The 23,980-nt window shown below is 34.9% G+C and overlaps 1 long non-coding RNA gene across 1 annotated transcript; it reads right to left on the reverse strand.

The window, feature by feature from the left end:
- Nucleotides 1–4,334: 4,334 nt before the first annotated feature.
- LOC147516583 (uncharacterized) lies at nucleotides 4,335–19,829 on the reverse strand. Its single transcript, XR_015211096.1, has 2 exons — nucleotides 19,714–19,829; nucleotides 4,335–4,553 (listed from the first exon to the last, which is right to left on the reverse strand). It is a non-coding gene; the product is annotated as an uncharacterized LOC147516583 (long non-coding RNA).
- Nucleotides 19,830–23,980: the final 4,151 nt, after the last annotated feature.

Genomic DNA, 23,980 nt, shown 5'->3' on the forward strand with positions numbered 1-23,980 from the left:
AATGAGAGCACCTGAAAAAAAAGGTTAATCTATACTAATATAAAGAAATAAAAACATACGTAACTCCTATATGAAATAATAAAAAGCTTTTGGGACATAAGCGGACTCTAACATAAATAAAATAATAATACCATACGTTCACAATTCAAGCATGCGCATATCGTGGCTCCTATAAGATTAGCTTCCGAAATTTTGTGAAATAGGGAAATTTTACGAAATTAAGGTACCGAATTACATTATGCTTCCCAATTAAATCAACAAGGGTCATGGGTTATATATTTCGATATTTATACATGCAATTTTAATACGTAAAAGTACAATGTGCTAAAATTAAATATACCACCCCCAAACAATTTGGGAGAAGGGGGTTCATGAAATAATTCAATAGCATAATTAAATTATATAACTAGCTAACCTAGACTCTATTGGAGTAAACATGACAGGAAAAAGGGTGGCAAAAGGTTTTGAGTTGAAAGACCAAAATACGTCACCCCCAAACAAAATTTGAAAACTCTTTTTTAAGTTTGAATTTTTTTGAGGCCTATACTCTATTAAGGTGATATGTTACAAAAAATTATATGGATATTTTAAAGTCAGATTCCCTTGACTTAATGTAGGGTCGTTTTAAGTCATATTCCCCAAAACTTTGCACACTCCCAAACAAGTAAGAAACTGGGGTGACACAAGATAGATGATGCGTGGTCAACTATAAACTAATAGTCGAAAGAGTTGGTGGTCTAGCCATAAAAACATGATACTAAATGCACCCCCAAACAGAATGAAGTGGTATAATTGGAAGTAATCATGTAGAAGAATGAATGAAAACTTATGCAACCTATCAAAGAACATATGCAAACCATCATGTTGTAGCTGTTTTAAAGAGTTAGAATGACCCAAGAGATGAACTAGTGATACTTTAGGTGAGAAAGGAATGAAGTATGGATCCTGATGTCTTTCATGAGGTTCAGATGATGAAAAATAAGACAAACTATGTTTCTCACTACACTCAGTCAAAGGTTGGCTCTCAACTACAGGAATGATGTACTCATGAGATTGTATGCTAGGCAAAAACTCTTCACCGTGAGGGTTGAAAAAATGATAGAGGATCTCCAAGGCAAAAGGTTCAAGTGCAAATTTGAGGTTCCTTTGAAATGGTAGAGGAATGGATGACATAGTTATGGTAGATGGTTGGATTTCAAGAGGTTGTAACTCAGGTGGATGGTGGTTGGTTGGTTGGTGGATCCTCACACGTTCTTGAGTACTCTACATTTAGCTTGGTTGAATCCACAAGGTTGTGGTCATTGGCTTCATCCTTAAGAAATTCATTTATTATTTCCTCATCTGCCAAACTAAATTGAGATTCACACTACGCTAAAGAAGTTACTTCCTTTAATTCTTGCACATTAATTTGTTCATGCCTTAGATTAGAATTGTTGATTTCTACTACCTCACCCTCGTCCTCTAAAACAATATAAGGTTCTTCAATGGCATCGTTCGAATTTATTAAGTGGTCATCCAAAACAAGTCCTAAAAAGTCATCTTCAAGAATTTCCTCTTCCACGTAGGGTGTGAAGTTAATACAACGGTTAATGGGAGGGTCATGGGAAGGTAATGGCTTATGAAATTCAGAGTAAGGCTCAACTAGGTCAAATGGTTTGGTTATGGGAATAAGTTGTTCTACTTGTGTGTCGATCTCTGGAAAAGTTGAAAATTCTGTGTTAGGTGAGGGGATCATGGAAATCATCTGGGCTAGATTCTGAAGCATAGTTTGGGTGATGGCATTTTGTTTCATAATTGAGTCAGCTATTTGTTCATGAAATGTTTGTTCTGAGTTAGTCTTTTGTTCCCTAAATATTTTTGTTGAGTCGGCTACTAGTTAGGAAATTAGGTCTGGGAAGGGTGGTGAACTAGATAGGTGGTTGATTTCTGGCATGGTGGAAAGGTCTGGCGTTGATGAGGTTAGCATCAATCTTGTCCGTTCTAGGTTCTGAAGTATTGTTTCGTTTAGGGCCATTATTTCCTCAAATATTTTTTGTGGAGGGGGAGCTTGGTTGTGTTGTTCTGGTTGGTATGATGTTTGATAGTCATAGTTATTGGTGAATGGATACGATATGAGTCCCTCTTGGGATATGGAGTTTGAGTGACTTTGGGTGATTTCGTACTGTGATGGGTTAGGTTGAGGTTGAATGGCTGGTTGATTGTTATTGGTGGAACTCCATGAATAGTTTGGATGGCTAGAAAACTCTTGATTGTATGGGTTACTATGAAAGTTTGACAATTAAGGCTCATAATTATAATTACACTCAATGGTCATAATGTACAATGTACTTTACATCTTTTTGCAATTTAGATACTTTACTTTTTTTTTTGCACTGCAGTACTTTGTACAATGGTTTTTCTTTCAGGTAACGACCATGGGCCAAATTCTGGTAAAAAAATGCTGACATGTTTTTTTTTTTGCTACTGTGGCGTCATATCACTATTTGGTACGCCACAACAGCTGAAAACAGCACATGAAAAGCACGTGACCCATTTTACTCTCCTTCCCTATTTTTTTCGCTCCCATTTAACCTTGTTTGAAAATTAAAAATGGGTATGGTTGAAAAGACATCAACTAACAAGTGTCAACACCTAATAAACCATGTATAAATATTGTCTTGTAAATTGAAATTATTTGAAATTTGAGTATGTGTGAGGATTGAGAAATGGATTAATCAGTTGGATGTATTTATTGGCTTAAATTGCTATAAAAACTCAAACATATATTTTTTTTGTTGGGTAAGAACTTAAACAGACTATAGTTAGATTTATTTAGTGAAAACAAATAATGGTGAAGGGAAATGCATTTGAAATTCAGGGAGATAGTAAACAATTTGAGAAATCAGTTGAAGCAGTTCGAAAAATGATACAAACAAAGAATGGTAGGAGGATATTTATAGAGATTGCGATGGAAAATGATGAGATATGTTTGAAAGTTTGTACTGACTGTGGCAGAATTTGTTGTATTGAAATGATGGAGGAGAATGGAGAAGGAAGTGAAGCTCGACGAGAATGAGAATCAAGTCTAGAAGTTCCACCAGGATTTGAGAGTCGCCTTAGAAGATCACCCAGGCTAGCAGTATCACCATCAACACAATCATCAACACCAACACCAATAGTAGCAGAGCCATCTAGACACCAAATTAAAGAGGTTGTGTTGGCTCTACATGCTACTGGTGTATGCATGACGAGCACGACGAAGAAGAGTTTGTGTTGATTGAAGTGTTGTTGTGGTGTTTGCTGGTGTTCTAGGTTTAGTTTTTGTGTGTTAAGTTTGTTTTAATTTCATAGTCAAGTGTGCAAGTGTCATGTTTAGTTTTTGTGTTTTCATTTGTGCAAGTGTCATGTTTGTTTCGTTTATGCAATAGGGTTTATGTGAACTATTTTCGTGGAGAAGAAGAAGTTGTGAATTTGGTAGTTAATTTCTTTTTTCAGTTTTAAAAAAAAAAAAAAAAACATGTTTCTTACGTGCTTTATTAATGCCACCTAATGAAATGAACGGACATGTTGTGTATTTTGGAGGCCACATCAGCATTGACCTATTAGAATTGAGTCATAGTCTAAAAGTGCAAAAAAACTAATTGTACAGAGTACTGCATTGCAAAAAAAAAAAAAAAAAAAAAAGTAAATTATCTAAATTTCAAAAACATGTATAGTACATTGTACATTATACCCGTTAAGTGTTATAATTATATTCTATAGTAGGCCCAAACTCTTGATATGATGGGCACTGAAAAGCCCAATGGTAAGGACTACCACAACATGAACATGACGAAGGGTTTTCATAATAACCACATGATTGTTGGTCTACATATTGATAAGCCATATTGGTTTTAAAGATATATTCTATGTTAATTAATATACTAAAACTCTAACTATAAATTTCTAGATAGGTGATAAACATAAAAACACAATTAGATCTCTCTAACTTATTCTTACGTTATCACTACAAGAAAAAAGGCTTTTATATCACTGTTAATAGCAGTGACAAAAAGTCTTTTGTCAATGTTTTTTTTTTCCCAAAACTGTGACGGAGTGAGTCATTTATTTTTTTTCCTAAAACCGCCACAAATATTTGTTTCGGACTAGCCTCTCTTAACCATAAAAAACGGTAACAACTGCTCAAAAACTGTCACAAAAAAATATATCTTTTGTGACAGTTCTGACAAAACCGTGATAAATATTATAATTTTTTTCAAAAAAAAAAAACTTGTATATATTTGAAAACAAACATTTCACATTGAATTGGACCTACAACAAATATACACCTAAAATATAATCCATTAAAATTCAAATAGCAAAAATAAACATAAGACTTAGGTAATCAATAGGTACTTAATAATATACAAATGAATGGATTAAGAAAGAATTGTGACCAAATCACATTCACGTCAAACACTCGTGATTAGTCTTCATCATAGTTCGAAAAACATTCTTAGAAACACCGAACAAACTACGAACTTTGACATCTATTTGAGGTGGAAGTCTTCTTGCTGGCCAAAAAATTTCTTGATCTGCAAAAGTTAAAAATATAATAAATAAAAAATAAAAACTAAGGAACTAAAAGATCAAATAAGGTTTGGGCAGCTACCACACTACAGTACTAGGCCATCTTCATCGAATACCTAGTGACCATTGTTGATCCTACCAAATCTTATAAATTCTAAAGATAAAGTGAATCACAAAAAAATCATTTACCTGGTTTTAATGATTATTCTAGTAAAGAGAACTGCAAAACAAATAAAATCCATATAACAAGTGCTTCCAAGCTTTAGTGAATAAGAAAATAGGGTTGTACAAAGTCAGATAGCAACATTTGTAAAAGTTGGACATGGGGGGATGTAACGCCCTAAAACTCAAACCTATGACACGTGGCTTATCTGGAAAATTTTCGGCAGAGTCTTCTCTGTATTTTTGACATTTCATAAATATAAAACATGTCCTAACCTGAAAATTTAATAAGAATACATCCAAACTAAATATAAAACCTCATACCTTAGTCGTAAACCCAACTACTAAAAGATATATTGGTTCGTAGAACCAGCTACTTAACCATCTCGACCAATGCCAGGTAAGTCAAGTAACTAATCCTCGAATAATAAGAAAACTATAAATATACAAACAACATCCAAAAAACCCTAATATTGAAGGTACCGTTCGTGCTCCTCACCCGGGAGCACTCACTCTCTTTCAATTGTTTCTTCAAGCAATGATGCTTTAAGCAAGCCGAAAAGCCGCTGCTTGTTAGGTCGATGTCTTGATGGAAAAGGGAATGGCTAGCGAGAGCACCTGAGGCTTTGAAGCCTACGTTTTCAAGGCCGGAGAAGTAGAGACCGGGCGACCGAGATTGCTTCTTTTTTGAGCCTCCCGTTAGTGTAGTTCCGTTACTGAATGGGACTATGCCTAGGTTTCTTCCACCCTTTGCATGGGCTAGTACGACAAAGATCTTCCAATTTTCTTTCTTCATATAGATTGGCTTGGTCTTCCTCCGCAGTGGAGGTGGGCCAGTGTTGAATGGAGTGTTCCTTCACCGCTCCCTGGAAAGCTCGAAGAAAGCAAAGAGGAAGGCTCTCCGGGGTGACTTAATAAGGGCAGGCTAAGGCTCGCACCCATGTCTCTTCCGTCATGTTCTGTTTTGCAAGTTCTGTTCCTAAATGCTTGTTCGAGTAGAGGCAGAGGGCAGCTATAAGGAAAGGATGCTACTTCAAATGGGGAGTGAATCCCTGGCTAGCTACTAGCCCTTTCGTTTGGAAGCCGCGTAGATGCCATTTTTCTTTAGGCCGAATGCCTGTTGATAAGGTGCCATAAGGTAACGTGACGAGAGGCTCCCCCACGGGCCTTAAATTGCCCCATTTTCCTGACCAGATCTCCGATATGCCCACAAGCCTTAGTAGACTTCTTCATGATAGCAGCTCGACTGCTAATCCCTAACTTCAGTGGAATTTCTATCCTTAAACTACCCCACTACGTGCCCCGTCTCTCATAAGGCTGTTGTTCCCACCGGTGACCATTAACGTAGTTCACTTTTCGTGTCCCCCTATGCCGGCACTTGGCTTGAGTGATTGATGTCACAAGGGCGAGGGCAGGTCTGCCAGCTTCACCACCCCTATACTACAAGAGTGAAGGTCTTTTTCCCATGGTAGTTCCCTTGATGCGATACTAGAATAAGGCCTACGCTTGGTTAGCTCCTATTTGAAGTGATATGATCTCTTCTATGGCCTATTTGATCTCAAAATAATCCCTTGAAATCCTTCTCTAATAGAGATCTCAACAGGCGCAAAACAATTCACTTCAGTCTCTGGCCCAAGGGAAGGGTCGCTATCGCTACGGCAAACACGAGGGAGATGCGCATTAAAAAAAGAAAATGATATCAATAATCTCACGAACAGACAACCTTTTTGCATCGGTTTCTAGATATCTACTTGCTAACCTGAAAGGTGCTTTTACGAAAGGCTGGTCCCCGATAGCCTAATATCCTTTCTGACTTGGACAGGAGATGCAACATCGATTTCCAAGCAAGGGATGGGAGTTAGCAGTGAAAGAGAGCCAAGTGAAGCAAAGAGGCATCCTGATTGTCGAAATGGCTAGTTTGGCCCTTCTATTTTCTTCCGTGTCGTTTGATGGTCAGCCGTTCTTGGTTTAAAAAGAGTGAAATCTTATATTATCTCAGAAGAGGAAGTTTTATGTTTTCACTAGGAAGCTTTATTATGTTTGTTTGAACAATATGGAAGGGAAATTACTTATAAAAATTTCCCCGCCGTGGTTGAATTAGCTTTTTTCGGGTCTTAAGCATCTCTTTGATTGGGTCATTCAGTCACTACCTATATGGGAGAATTATGTATTGATTAAGGCTCCCTTTTGAGCATCCGTTCTTTATTTATCATGACCATATTCGGTGCCTCGCCTTTGAGACTTCCTCTTTGGCTTTGATGGTAACTCGTTACCTTACCATCTATCCTTTTACAGAGGCTTTGCTAAAGTAACATTATTGTTCTTGCATCTCTTCATTGGCATCTTCTTTCCTTCACTAGCTTTCAGTCCTTGGCCTGACCTGATAGTAGCTAGAGAAGATAGCTTGTGAAGTGCGTGTTCCGCCTTAAGTTTGTTTAATGGGTCACTCGAAATGATGACACACTTGGGAGACAGGGACAAGGCAACTGGTTTCACTAACGATGTAGATGAAACAGATTTGCATCTACTATGCTCTTTTCCTTTTATGTGTTATTTTCCGTTGTCTGTGTTCAAGAGCGAAAAGAAATCCGATACAAAAGTGATTAACCGGCGGCTCAATCCTCTGCGAGAATCTTCATTTCTCGCACCCCATGGTCGACTTATTTGGCTCTCAAGTATCTTATGAGAATGGGTGAAGCGCTCTTTTTCCTTCTTCTAAGAATCTCCATTTAGTAGCAGTCAAACCCCATTTTAATCACCCATTGAATTAGCCATTGGCATCCACTTTGAGATGGAGTCCGGACTTATTTATGTGCTCTAGTGGTGAATCAGTTCAGGCAAGGAGTGATAACCCAAAGAAAAGACAAGAATCCCTACATTCTCGCTTAACTAATCCTCTAATAAAAGAGTAGAGGCAACTACATCAAAAACTCCTTGTCAAGAGGTAGATCTTTCTTTGCCATCCCTACGCATAAAGAATAGTTAGTGTGTCTAGTGGCACCGGCCCGGTTGATATCTTGTAGGGTTGTCGAGTCAGCTTTGGGTCATGCCCTTATTCTATAATATAATTAGAATAGTTAGGCAAAGGAATGTACCAAAAGAACTGCTTTTAGGTCACGCAGACCTACCCGTGAATAGTACCAAGTGTCACATCCTAGTCACTTCGACTTAACATGTCCAAGTCTACCCCCACATAGCACCAAAATCTTAGTGAGCTCTGTCTCCGGTAAGGCTATAGGCAAAGGTACCCCCTCATTCCTCAAATCCCTGAACTTGGGAAGTTCAGCCTAAACATTCCTGAACTTAAGAAGTACATGTCTTGGGAAAGAGACTAAAACTTCATGTACATACCTACTTCTATGCCGGTCCTTTATTCTTTTATGCAATAATGATCAAACATCAGAAATAAAGAACTCTACGGGGTGGGTATCTACCTATGAAAGCGGTTGTGTCAGGTGGCTGCCTACGTACCCTTTCGGGGATCAAGCCATACGTAGTTCTTCCTTTAGAGCTCGATAGTTCAATAGTATGTAGAACTCGACAGTTCATCACTTCATCACTAGAACTCGAAAGTTCAATACTAGAACACGACAGTTCAACACTAGAACTCAACAATTCAATAGTACTAGTCACATATAGTGGGTTGTACGTGTGTGTGATAAGTGCTCAAAAGTAATGATTTATAACCCCAATTATGTGTATGTTAGTCTCCATTTTATATTTAAATATTCTAATATGATGCAATTTGAGTTTTTGCAGGTCAAAGAACCTAAATGTGAAATATGGAGGGAAAAGAAGTCAAACAAGTCAAAAAAGGAGTCACTGAATTACAAACTAAAAGGCCTAGGGCAAAATGTCATATTTGTCTCCATAAGTGCTAAGCCTAATGGGACTCTAAAAGAGGATAATAATTGAGTTAGAAGAGTCTTCAATCTGATCTCAAAGCCTTAATTTCGACTTCATAGGAAGATGAGATTAACATGGAAAAGAAGTCGAGTTTCACAAGAATTAGGAAACCGAAAAGCTATCGAGAAAGTTGCAGCTTACGAATAGCCTCAATCAGAACAAAGTGGGCCACGTCCAACTTTGGCCCAACCGAATCCAACTTTATAAGGATTGCTTCTAGAAAGATTACAGAGAGTTTGACACCAAATAAACATGGGATTCGGATCTTTATCCAGACGAGCATGTAAGCCAATATATAAGGCACAAAAACCTCAGTTTACAAGGATCTAGGAAATTTAGTGTTTGCATCTTAGATCTAGAATTAAGAGAGAAGAAAGTTCAGACCTTTTCACCATTAATAGCTATAAAGATTATTCCTTTTCATATTGTGTTCATAGCATAGTATGAGGGGCTAATCTCCCTTCTCTTGGGAGGGGAGATGAAGCCTTTTTTGTATGTTTTAGTTTAGTTCTTCTTCTATCATGTTTTAGTTTAAATCCCTCATTGAGTTTCTTCTTATTCGTCCATTGATCTAACGCTCCTGTGGAGGTTAGGAGGTCTTAGGGTAATCCAAGATTGTGTAGAGCCAAATACTACAAACCCTAGATTCTTTTCTTCTAGTTTTTAGTGTTCTAGTGTGATGATTGGATTCTTTATGGCACCTCAATTAGTTGTATGGTTAATGCCACATGTGGATTTTCCATGGCACTTAGAGTTGTATATTGAATGCCACTTAAAGCACAATTTGGTTAGATAGAAGATATCATTGGAGATTGAAGAAGTATTTAATGGAAAGATAGAAAGCACGTTGAAATCCACATATTATCATCATGGTTATGAGCATCGGGCTCTGTAGGTATGGTGAGTTTCTATTGGTGATTTATATTAAGCATGATAGGTAGATCTATTAGACTAATTCTATGATTTTGGTGGATTCATCTCTCCCAAGATATTCTCTCTCTTGATTCATATTCATATATTTAATTTAGTTTATTTTATGCATAGTTTAAATCTCAAATCAAATCAACCATATATTACTTATTACTTAGCCACATCTTTTACTTGCATTCATTAGAGTAATTTAGATTAGGAATTTCTATTACTATCAACTAGTTATTTAGAGTAGGATTGATACCTTGCTAGCCACTATACTAATCAATATATATCAGGCTAAGTAAGATTTGCAAAAGATACGTAACACAAATAACGACACAAATAATTACGTGATGCGTGCTTTTTTCAATGCCATGTCTCATCTCTAAATTGATTAGGTGATAGAATATTTAGTTTAGATTACTTTAATTTAGGAATTCATATAGTATAAATTGTATATTTAGCATAATTAGATTAATTTAGTTTAATTCAATTAGATTTGCATAGTAGAAAGTATTTGCATAAAGTTTAGTGTTTGTTTAACAGAAAAGAATAGTGCAGAAAACATATTTATAAATTTTAAAAAATTCTGAAATTTTACAGAGTTGATCTGTACAGTATCGGTAATTTATTGAAATTTTATGGAATTTTTAGTACTTGTCTTACCTGAGTAACTAACATCGTCTTTGCAGTACTCCGTTTTCAGTTTTCAGGACGCAAGCATCTGTAAAAACAGTCGAGCAGAGTTATTTACACATTATCAAAAATTCTAATTTTTTTACAGGAGGAACCTTGATTCGTCAGGAGCTTTCAGTAAAAATTTGAATATTTTTTGACCTGTTTTGACCACTTAACTAGTTTCTTGTTTTCAGTGTGTTTCTGCAGCTTTTCAGGACCAAGGTCTCTGGAAGAACAGTCGAGAAGAAGGATCTGTAAAATTCCAAATAATTCAAACTTTTTACAGGATCATCCCTGACACGTCAGGAGACTCCAGTAAAAATTTCGTGATTTTTAGTGCTCTTTTACTTATTTATTTAATCGATTGTTTATAGTGTGTGCAGAAAACTTCTCACTTGACTCTGCAGGATTGAACAGTAAAGAAGAGGGACTTAGCAAGCTCCGATTGCTCTGATATTTTACAGACTACTTCCTGGACGTATCAGGTAGCTGCTATAAAAAATTCAAAATTTTTGGACTTGTTTTGCTTGCTGTAACAGTAAGTGCTTCTCTTCCACCGTGAATCCCCTGTTAGCGGTTTCATAATTAGCATTAATAGTTAGCATCATATAGTTTGATAATATAATTTAGTTAATTAAGTGCATATTAGATTATTTTATATAGCTTTATTATCTAGTGCATGAAAACTTGGTTTCGTGATTCACCTCGTAAGCGTTTAATCAGAAGAGCTAATTCTTGTAACAATCTTCCAATTCTGGTTTTAGAGGAGAACACACCATCAAACTCAGGATCTAATTCTGATTCTGAAACACACACACCACTAGTAGATTTAGAGGATACACCAGAGAGAGTACCATTAGACACCATGGCTGATCAAAGAACTCTTAGCACCTTGTTTCAACCTATCGCAGTTCAACCACCGAACTGCATAGTGATGCCCGACAATAACAATAACTATGAGATTAAGCCCACCATTCTTAATATGTTGCCAAGATATTATGGCAAAACAAATGAAGAACCATATAATCATCTGAGTAAATTCTTGAGCATATTAAGTACTTTTAAAGCACCTCATCTTTCACCTGAAGAAACTAGATTAAGGTTGTTCCCATTGACTTTTGAGGATGCCGCACTACGTTGGTATAGATCCCTACCCTCTAATTCTATAACTACTTGGGAGCAACTATCACAAAAGTTTATGAAACAATATTACCCTTTACGTAAAACTGAAGCCATGCAATTGGCTATTTCAACCTTCAAAGGAAAACCTAATGAAGAGTTTCATACAACATGGGATAGATTTAATGATTTACTTGTCCGTTGTCCACATCATGGTTTTGACATACTTAATATCGTACATTACTTTATAAAAGGTCTTTCACCTATGAACCGTCAGTTAATTGAATCAATGAATGGAGGAAGATTTACTAGTCTTACTCCTGATGAAGCCTACACTTTTTTGCAAAACTTTTCTGAGAGTTCTAAGGATTGGGCCAATAGTAGTGACCATGAGGACATGGCACGGGTAGATGGGGGGATAAGTTTTAGTAAACCAGGTATGTATGAGGTTAAAAATGAACTTAATGAGAAACTTGAAGGTGCCATTGCTAGTTTAACCACAGGAATCGAAAACTTAAATAAGAAATTTGATTCATTTACTTCAAACCCTCCAATGAATAATCAACCTCAACAAGCAATGAGTGCCAATCAATTTTGTGAAAGTTGTTTTGCCACAGACCATGATACACTAGTTTGTCCAGTATTTGTTGCCCATAACTTTAGTAATAACTATAACCAAGATCCACGAAATAATTATCAATGGAGACAGAACATGTCTCCACAGCAAAACCAATATGGTTTTCAAGGTAATCAAGGGAACAATAGGCAACAATACATGAATAATAGAGGCGCAGTAATACCTTCTCCACAGTATTACCCACAACAACAACAACCAAACGTAAATAGAGAATCAGCTATTGATCCTATGGCTAATTACCAAACCCAACCCAACACCACAGAGGAAACCATGAAAGCTTTAGCCACCAAAACTGAGAATGAATTCAAAAGAATTGACCAAAAATTTGATATTATGGCTCAACAAGTAACACAACAAATTTCTCAGGTAACTCAACAAATAACTCAACAGATGAGCCAACAATTCAATCAGATACTAGCTAGTCTAGCAGACAGACCCAAGGGAACTCTACCAAGTCAACCTGAACAAAACCCTAAAGGTAGAAATGTTTATCAAGTTGAAACCACCCCTTCATCCGTACCCACAGAGGTAGTTAACTCAATATCTACCTTTAGGTTAGGAAAGAAAGTAGATAACAAAGTTGACATACCTGATTCTGAAGAAGTTGTTATAACAAAAGATAAGGAAAAGCCAGTTGAAACTGAGAAAACCAAAGAGCAGGTAACCGAAAAAATTCCACCCGCACCATTCCCCTCTAGGTTAAAAGATAACAAAAAGGAAGCACAATATAATGAGATCATGAATATTTTTAAAAATCTACATATCAATATTCCTTTTCTAAGTGCAATTAAACAAATACCTTCATATGCTAAATTTATAAAAGACCTAGTAAAGAAGAAAACAAATATTCCTAAGGACGCTTTTATTGCACAAAGTTGTTCATCTTTTCTATAGAACAAAGCCGTAGTAAAACATAAGGACCCCGGTAGTCCTACAGTTATGTGTAGAATAGGAGAGGACTACACTGATCAAGCATTATTGGATTTAGGTGCTAGTGTGAATTTATTACCATACTCAGTTTATAAACAGCTAGGGTTAAAGGACTTGAAACCAACAACTGTTAGACTACAGTTAGCTGATAGATCTATTAAGATTCCACGAGGGATAATAGAGGATGTGATTATCAAGGTCTCTGATTTTTATTACCCCGTTGATTTTATAGTTCTTGACACTTTACCTACAAATGGAAACCAAATTCCTATCATCTTAGGTAGACCATTCTTAGCTACAGCAGAAGCTTTAATTAATTGTAGGAATGGGAACATGTCTATCACTTTCGGGAATATGAGAGTAGATGTAAACATCTTTACATTATTTAGAAACCCTGACGATGATACGGAAAAGATGGATGATCTATGTGCAATACACACAATTGCTAATAAAAGTTTTAGGAACACTCACTACAAAGATCCATTTTTATCATGTGTATCACAATTAGGCATGAATTATAACAATGATAGTGTTATACATCATATTAATACATTGCTAGACACTTTGGTCAACCTCATACAAAAATAGAAGACATTCGAAAGCATCTTTATGTCAAGCTACTTTTAATCGTAGATTTATCAAAGATTTAATTAAGATGACTTCGCCCTCTACTAAAATGTATAGGCCACGATGGAAAAGAAGAAAGATAAAAAGAGCAAAAATTGGATTACAAACAAGTTTTAAGTCTAGGGAATCTAACTATAAAAAGACCCACAAAAAAAAAAAAAAAAAAAAAAAAATTACCTAAGCTAGTTAGGGGGTAACCTTAAGTTTTCCCCTCTATGTCGGCTGGCTTACATTAAACTTAGCTTTATGGGAGGCAACCCAAGTAGTTTAAATAGATAGAAAAATTATTCCTTAAAAAAAAAAAAAAAAAAAAAAAAAAAAAAAATTCATAGCAAAATCCTCACTAAACTCACATTGCTTCATCTATATATATAAGAGAAGATTTTTTCCTACTTCTACTTCAACTCTCGTTAGCTTTATACTAATTCCATTTTAATTAGGATTAGAGGACTTAGGATAGTCCAACATAACCCAAAAGACTAAATATTTTCGTGCAAAGAAAGAAGAGAGAGTCAGGAGTCTGTAGAATTCAAGTTAAAAAAGGAATAGAAATCTACCCAAATAAAGAAGAAGTCAGTAGCTTTATGCTTTCGACTAGGAGAGAAGTGGAGACGCCCTAAACTTCCCCTATAAAGCTATATTTTGTAGCGCAGATCCCTAATTCACTACTTCAACACTTTTTACATCTCTGTATCCTCTATCCCATCACAACAAAAAGTTCGAGAAGGAGCTTGAAGTATCGAGAGTACGGAGAATTAATCTATTTTTACTAAGTTAGGGTATAGTATTTGGAAGAGTTTACGTAGAAGTTAATTTTATTTTCTACTGTCATGGGATTAGTTGTTTTTAATTTCTTAAAATATCAATAGTTTATGGAGTGAGTGATTAGTTTTATGAATAAGAATGAAATTGATATGAGCTTTGAAGTGTATCTTGACACACATATATATATGCTAAGTTGTGCTTTTAGTAAGGTGGAATTCTTCTCCATTACGGACTAGATCTCTATTCCCCGATGAAGTTAGTTAGAATCCCACTTTGTTTTAAATCCCAATCCTAATAAAACTCTCTAAAATCGATTTTGGGCCTTAAAACTCAAAAAAAAAAAAAAAAAAAGACAACAACCAAAAAAAAAAAAAAAAAAAACTTCTTCTTCTACTTCCAGCCGCACCCACACTCCTTCTTCTTCTTCCGGACACACAAACAGCCGCACCTACCACGAAGTTGCACACTTCCAAATTTGCCCCCACCACAAGTTGGACACCTCCGCACACACTTCCAGCCACCCCCACCACAACCCGCAACTTCCAGCCGATCAGACGCACTTCTAGTCGTGTTCAACACTTGCTCACCGGCAAGATCGACCGCCGGTCAAGCATAATGGGACGTCCTGATTCCCCACGATGAATGTATCACCGCGGCTTCGATTACGGGTGGCTGAAATTCAAATTTGAATTAATTTTCAGTTTGTTTTCTTTTTTTTTGTTGGTTGTTGATTGAGGAGAATGGGAAAAAACGTGAAGGTATTAATGGGTGTTGAATTGTGAAGAAGGAAGGGTGCTGTAGTTAGGCTTGAAAAAAAAAAATTTAGAGAAACAAGTTTTTTTGTACAGATCTAATTTTTGGTTTCTTGAAAGCAACCGCTTTGCGTATTGTTCCAAAGAGTGTTGTTATGTTAGTTTACCTTCTGTTTGGCCATCTCCATTACGACAACTCTAGGATAAGTTCGCAAAAACAAATAATATGACGACCGAACGAAAAGATTCACGCACTTAACTCGTTATGGAGAGTTGTTTGACAACAATGCCATGAACGGATTTTTTAAAGAAGAATGCGAAACTCGGGGTTGGGACTGTCTCTTTTATTCTAATGGAGACAAATGTCCCGAAGATATATTGTTTGATGCTTTTACGACTACAGAATCGATTATGAGTAGGCGAGTAGGAAAATGGAGTTGTATTGGGATAATGAATCCGAGCTTATTATTATAACTGATTTTCTGGAAGAAAAATTTGGACTCAGCTCACAGTTCCACATTTTCTTAATAACTATTTATGATCACTTATATACTTGATTGTCTATTATGGTTTATCACTCTTATTTATAGGCAGAGACAAATCTTGTATTCCGTGCAACAATGAAACTATTATTTTAAGTTATTATTATTATTATTATTATTATTATTATTATTACTGTTATTCATTGTTTAAAATTTTCAGTCGTGTAGTTTGTACATGTGACTCTTACATTCTACCTCCACTTTTTTGGAGACGTATAACTCTATAGACATTCACATGACAAATATTTAGTCGTTGTAGTAATTTTAATCCTCACGAATCATTACTCCTATTTCTTTTGTTAAGGATATAAATTCTACAGATTTTAGCTGATGTAATTTTGCACGCATTTAAGGTAATATCTCTCCTTCTCTGATTATTTCAATTATGGTAAGCTTTCAGTTATTTTATTTAGTCATTGAGGACATTGCCTAATTTAGTTAGGGGGGTGAGAATTAAAATTTTGCAATATTTTAATTACAATATTTAGAAAGTTTATATGTGAATTATGGTGATTCTAGGTGAAAAGTATATTTTTTTCATTTAAACTGGCTAATGAAAATTGGAAATTATAAGTCATAACCAGGATTAGTAAGACTTTTAGACTAAGTTTCTATTACTAGAAATAGATCTCACTGATAAAAGTCTTAGTCTAGAGTAAGTTCATATAATACACCACTAGAGGAATTTCAAATGAAAGAGCAACTTAAACTTCTACCAAACTAGATGATTAGTACAGAGACTTGACCTCAAGAGACTTGAGCCTTTCAATTTTAATTCCTTGGAGAGTCTTTACGTAAATCTGAGTCCAAGTTGACTCAACCATTTTTCGCTTGCTTAAATTCGTTGTATAGTCTCATTTATTCTTGATTTGGTCAATCACGAGGTGGCATCAACTGGGGAGATAGCCATTAGGTCTTGTAGTCTATTCAAAGCGGAATATCATACTGATAAGTCAAGTAGTAACCCAATCAGCCTTTATCCCACCTAGTAGGATTATCATATTAACCACTTTTGAGCCTTATATATTAAACCTTTTATTCTTAAACCAACCATCTTAAACCCAACTCCAGATAAGGAGTATATCCCATATTATCAGCCTTATCCATATTTCTGAGGATTTCTAAAGACTAAAGAGAAAGCTAGAATGAAGAAGATTTTTGAAGGAAATTTTACTAAAGTCAAATGAAGAAAATCATTCCTTTTGCTCAATAAAATTAAAAAAAAAAAAAAAAAAAAAAAAAAAAAAAAAAAGAAAAGAAAAGAAATATAAATAATTGAGCAAAAGTAGTGATAGAGGTCAAGTGTTGCAGTCTACAAGTGAAGAAAATTTCCAAGAAGGTCAAAAGCAAAAAGTCTTTAGTATATTCTCAGAAATTTTTGAATCCTTTTTACCCTTTTCTTGTTAACCTGTCCTAAGCCCCATTTTAATACCCAGACTTATCACTAAAGTATGATATGAAGTGTAGAATAGGTGAGAGGATGCTAAAGTGAAGGACCCGACACTTCAAATGTGATTGACATTCTTTCCATGAGACTTTATTTATATATTTGAAAATTTCCGTCTTTCTGACTAAATGTGTGGGATGTTCTATTTTTTTACTCATTTCCCTACATATGGAGGTAAAATAGAAAACTTATCTGAGAGAGATTTTCTTGTGAGTGTATGAAATGGTGAGATTTGAAGTCAAAATACTAATCCAAAGGTAAGGTAGAAATTCCGTTGCTTGGAAAAGAAAAGAAATCAAAATGGTTAAAATGAATAAATAAGCTCTAGTTAGGATGATTAATCAGTCTTTTCTATCTTTATGAATAGAACCTTAACCTAATGTTTTATGATCATGGGTGTGATAAGTAGTAACCTTTTGATTTAGACATTTTAACTGAAAAAGTTGTTTTTTCTAGATTTCACCATAGTTCATATGTAAAATTGATTTTGTGGGTATATCAACTCCAAAACCCTCACGAGGTTATAACTCGGCCCTTTAAGGGTAACTTAAAGGTTTAAGGCCTTGTTGCATATGGTAAATGCAACCGCGATGCCTGAGAAAGTGAGTTAGTTTATTATTTAATTAGTATTGTTAGCTTTGAACACTTCTCTAGTATAACATATATTTGCTAAGAGACTAGCAAAATGCTAGTTGGGGGTTGTGATAAGTGCTCAAAAGTAATGATTTATAACCCCAATTATGTGTATGTTAGTCTCCATTTTATATTTAAATATTCTAATATGATGCAATTTGAGTTTTGCAGGTCAAAGAACCTAAATGTGAAATATGGAGGGAAAAGAAGTCAAACAAGTCAAAAAGGAGTCACTGGGAATTACAGCTAAAGGCCTAGGGCAAAAATGTCATATTTGTCTCCATAAGTGCTAAGCCTAATGGGACTCTAAAAGAGGATAATAATTGAGTTAGAAGAGTCTTCAATCTGATCTCAAAGCCTTAATTTCGACTTCATAGGAAGATGAGATTAACATGGAAAAGAAGTCGAGTTTCACAAGAATTAGGAAACCGAAAGCTATCGGCCGCAGCCTTACTAATAGCCTCTGAGAACAAAGTGGGCCACGTCCAACTTTGGCCCAACCGAATCCAACTTTATAAGGATTGCTTCTAGAAAGATTACAGAGAGTTTGACACCAAATAAACATGGGATTCGGATCTTTATCCGCATTTTTACATGTAAGCCAATATATAAGGCACAAAAACCTCAGCCATACAAGGATCTAGGAAATTTAGTGTTTGCATCTTAGATCTAGAATTAAGAGAGAAGAAAGTTCAGACCTTTTCACCATTAATAGCTATAAAGATTATTCCTTTTCATATTGTGTTCATAGCATAGTATGAGGGGCTAATCTCCTTCTCTTGGGAGGGGAGATGAAGCCTTTTTGTATGTTTTAGTTTAGTTCTTCTTCTATCATGTTTTAGTTTAAATCCCTCATTGAGTTTCTTCTTATTATTCGGTCCATTGATCTAACGCCCCTGTGGAGGTTAGGAGGTCTTAGGGTAATCCAAGATTGTGTAGAGCCAAATACTACAAACCCTAGATTCTTTTCTTCTAGTTTTTAGTGTTCTAGTGTGATGATTGATTCTTTATGGCACCTCAATTAGTTGTATGGTTAATGCCACATGTGGATTTTCCATGGCACCTAGAGTTGTATATTGAATGCCACTTAAAGCACAATTTGGTTAGATAGAAGATATCATTGGAGATTGAAGAAGTATTTAATGGAAAGATAGAAAGCACGTTGAAATCCACATATTATCATCATGGTTATGAGCATCGGGTTTGTAGGTATGGTGAGTTTCTATTGGTGATTTATATTAAGCATGATAGGTAGATCTATTAGACTAATTCTATGATTTTGGTGGATTCATCTCCCCAAGATATTCTCTCTTTGATTCATATTCATATATTTAATTTAGTTTATTTTATGCATAGTTTAAATCTCAAATCAAATCAACCATATATTACTTATTACTTAGCCACATCTTTTACTTGCATTCATTAGAGTAATTTAGATTAGGAATTTCTATTACTATCAACTAGTTATTTAGAGTAGGATTGATACCTTGCTAGCCACTATACTAATCAATATATATCAGGCTAAGTAAGATTTGCAAAAGATACGTAACACAAACAACGACACAAATAATTACGTGATGCGTGCTTTTTCAGTGTGGCCTAAAATGAGTTGGCATTTGAATGCCAGATGCACATCTACACAAATTGGAGGTGGAAAGAAATAACAGTAAACTATCAGAACCACAATATAACCTATTTTTAGAAGTGACGTAGACTGAACTCAAGCAACTAAGAATCCTACAGGCTAGAGTCCAATCCTGATCAAAACGTAAATAATTAAAATGTGTATTATAAAACTTCAATTCTATCAAGTGCAATGGATCAATAACATCAGCAAATAGGCGAAATGTAATTCCATTTTCTACTATACATCAAGAGAACACTTTGACTATTTGGTAAACTTATAAGAGCAAAAAGACAAATATTCTATAACAAATCATACGAAACCAGTCTTGTTATTGTAAAAGATAATCTGTTTAACGAAATGGTTAACGTTGCAATTAAATAATTTAGAGCATGTCAAATAAACATAAGAAGCAATGTTAAAAATCAGACCAGATGCATGTTTTGTCGTTTATTATGGGCATGTTACTTCTGAGTAGCATGAGCTTGGTATTCTTGTGCAAAGAAAGACGTGCCATAGGAACTTGACTTAAAGCCCTCATAGTACCGAGAAGTTCCAAACTTTAGCATAGAAGACCAAAAATGTTCTCACAGCTAACACAAAAATAATTTTAGACTAACCATTTACCTACAGACAATGATTATAATTATAGATAACATCAACACTGTAAGACTGATTGTGAATATCTACATATGATTCTTGAGAGTGGACACTTTACACACCAAGATCAGCAACTACTAAGGAATACTGATGTTTATAACCAACTTTTTTCTTGGAAATTAAATTAACATGCTAGAAAAATTGTCAACAAGTGGAGTGACTAATATACATTATCAGTGTAAGTTTCACCCCTTAGTTTCTTTAACTCTTTTTCAGCCTCTATTATTCAATCACAACATATAAGAACACAATTATTTAACTGTACAACTAACGGATAACAACAATCTGACTACACAACAAAGGAAAACTTATTCTCTTGCGTTACAAAAGCCCCAAAGAATTCCTCCGGGTCTTTCAATTCATACCTTCTCCACCCAAATATAAAATTCTAGAGAGAAATATGTTTATGACGATAAGATTCTAGAGAGAAAGTGAAGAAATATTAATTGAGAGGGGAATTGAAGTTCCGAGAAGAGAATGAGGAACCTGAAATGGCGACAAATCGGCTGTCTCAGGGGTTAAACCGTGAGAGTCACGAGTGAAAATGAATGAGAAGATGAAGTTGTTTAAGAAGAAACTGATTATCTTCGTGGGATTATGTGCATAGTGTTGTGTTCCGAATTAGTTTTTTTAGATAGTTCAAACGGTCACTTAAGTGTCGGATAATATGTAACTATTTTAGTGAAATAGTGACAAATAGTTCTCCACACATATACGCCTTCTTTAGAAAAAAACTATTTGTGACCGTTTCGAAAATGGATGTCACCAAAAACTTTTTAAAACAGTCACAAAAACCATTTTATGCCATTTGTGACCGTTTCGAACAGAATAGTCACAAATAACATTTTAAAACAGTCACAAAAAGCCTTTTTTCTACTAGTGTATCAATTATTTATTTCCTACTCTCACATATATAAATTCATGCAATATATAGAGTACGGAATCGTTCAACTCTTAACTCTCTAGACTTAACGAATTCAATTAATCAAACACAAGGAAACAATGGTGAGAGCAATATTTATGGATGTGAATTTATACTACAAAACTAAATATATAAATTTAACTTATACTAATTTAATTAAAGCAATTGAATATGACTTGAATAAAATATGGAGAAAAATAGAGAGAAATTGAAATTCACTTTTTAATTTCTTAACATACTAGTATAGATTTATATAGAAAACCCTAGTCTAGATATTCTCACACAAGGCTAAAATATAAAGACTAGACCTTTAATGATCCCTAATTACTTTATACTGTCTCTAGTCATAAACTAATTAGCATGAGAGAAAGCTTGTTCCCATTCTCATGGCAAACTCACTATTATCTAGTTTAAGTTAAACTCTTCTTATCTCTAAGTTAAGAAAAACCTAAACTTGAAATCCTAAACAACAAATCTATACTAACAAATCAAGTCATCTCAAAGCTTCATTCAAACTCCCTCTAATGGGAGTTTAGCTTTGATTCATGGGACTATCATGAACAAAAGAATGAAAAGAAGACATAATAAAAAGAGAAGTAATTGAATTCAATAATAATAATAACTTGAAGGTATTTTAATGGAGGTTTTATGGAGGCTATAATTATAAACCCTAATTACTTAAACTATACTAAACTAAAGAAAAGGGAAAGAGAGTTAAATTATTCTAACTAATGGGAGGGAGAGATAATAGAGTTTTTCCTTAATCTTCTTTATATAGGAGATGATTAGGTTTACAATTTCATGCATGGGCTTTGGAGCTGTGTTTTGGGCCACTAAATCAAGCTGAAAACCTAATTACTTAAGTCCAAAAAGAGTTTTTATGTTAGAATTTACTGCAATAGCTTTCTTTATCCACTCTTACTACTTTGATTGGGCCAAGTCTTGAACCATTGGAAAGATCTTTCTGAGCCGGTCGTTTTGACATATAATAAGCCCAATTTCGAGGTCTGAGTCCAAATATATAGCCTGTGGAAGTTTTGTTGAGTTTTCTGCTCTTTTTCTACTCGTGTTGACTTTGACTTTTTAGCTTTGACTAGGCTTTAAAAAGGTTTGTTCTCCTTTAAATTTGGGCTTTAATCATATAATCTCTATTGCAAGCAATTTGACTCTTTTCTCTTGCAAAAGTGACGTATTTCTTCACATAATTGATTCCAAGACCTGAAATACACAAAAACACGCAAACATTATTAACTCTTATTTATTATAAATATAATTGGCATAAATATAATACTATTAAAGTGTTGAAACTACAGTTTTGGGCTCTTATCAAACCACCCCCAAATAGCATTTTGCTTGTCCTCAAGCAAATATGTGAAATTAAAATAAGTAGCCAAAAATATATTCCTAACTACTCTCGTTTCGCTGAGTGCAACTTCATTGACCATATGCAATAAAGCCTTAAACCACTAAGAATTCCCTAGTGGATGAGTTATAGCCTTGTGAGAGTTTTCTAGAGAAGGTACTCACAAACTTCATTTATACTACAATGACTAAGAAATAAAAGTAATTGTCCCCTAATTTATCTCAGATATCTATACATCTCACTAGCATTTAAACAAAGATCATCAATCTAACTCCTAAATTAATACATACATAATAATCAAATCATCTTAAGATAAACAACTATATATACAATGAACTATGCTATGGCATGTCTTTTTCTAAAACTTTTGGGCAGCGTGCCTAAGTAGGTTCTCATAAGGAATGTGTTAAGACACATAACACTCTGATTTTTCCACTCAAGTTTGCTAACTCCAGTGTGCAGTGGGCACACATTTTCTCACAATCTCAATGACCATCTAAGGAAGCCGAGGTCGATCAAACACATCTACCACTTACTATCACACCAACCTATTCCTAACTGATCTAGATGTCTTTATTAGGTGATACGGGGAGTAGGTGTTGGTTAAAGAAGGAAGGAAATAGATATTCAAAAAGACAAATATGAGAAAATAGGGTTTTCATATTATGTAAATAGAGAAAACCTTGTTCTTACTTTGCTTCTACACTTTATTTCCATCCTTAACCCTTTTGTTTTGGCTTTTGACTCCTTTCGATTCTATTTTTGGAGTTTTAATTTTTCTATTTTAATATATATATATATATTATTTTCTTTGGATGGAAACTTTATTTTCTTTTTCTTTTGAAGAAACTAACTAATTTTTGTTTACACATATTTTTATCTTCTCTTTTCTTCACTCATCTTATTTCTCAGACTTATCCAGATGGGTAGGATGATTTTATTTTTTATTTTGTTTTATTGGGTAAAAAATTTGTGGTTTGTGAAAAAGCTAATGAAAGGCTCAATGGAGCGACTAGCGGATAATAAATTTCATATAGGTGTAAATTTTTGGCTATATCGATCCAGAGAGGGCCTAAATTCTCGCTTAGGATATGTTATGGAGATCAAACAAGTTGATGTGTGATTTCTCTACTCAGAATTGACTTCTCCCTTGTGGCATTACTCAGATATTAATTCATATGGGCTTTTTGGCTAGATGCTCACATGATATGTATTAAGTACTCTAACCTAGGTCTCAAAAAAATACTGCTAAGTACAATCATAGATGTTCATGCAAGATGTTCATGAAAAGATGCAGTTACTATTACCTACATATTAATCTAAGTTTCGAAAATTAAATCCTAATTCAAGTACTACGTGATATTTCTAGACTAATATCATCATGGAGAAGGGAACAATACCATGCCATGTATCTTGATGGTTCAGCCAAGTTCTGGTGACGGACCAAAAGACGTAAAGAACGCTGAGCGTGAAGTGCAATTAGATAAATTTTGGGGACGAGTTTTAGGTAGAATGGAGGGTTCCTGCCCGGTTGTGGTCCGCCGTGTTGATGAGCCTGAAGCAAACAGGCCAACTCAATGGTGCGTTCCTGTTATTTATATTGATAGCCCGAACGCTTTCAAAAAGGCTGGAATTTCTCTATCGATTGCACTAGTCACTAGTAAGTGGAATTTATCGATTGCACAAGGACTACTTATATATGCCAATACAGCCCAAAACTCAGTGTTTAAAGGCTCGCTCGTCGCGCTTGCTT

Source organism: Coptis chinensis, chromosome 2 (genome assembly GCF_015680905.1).
Source record: "Coptis chinensis isolate HL-2020 chromosome 2, ASM1568090v1, whole genome shotgun sequence".
Taxonomy (NCBI): domain Eukaryota; kingdom Viridiplantae; phylum Streptophyta; class Magnoliopsida; order Ranunculales; family Ranunculaceae; genus Coptis; species Coptis chinensis.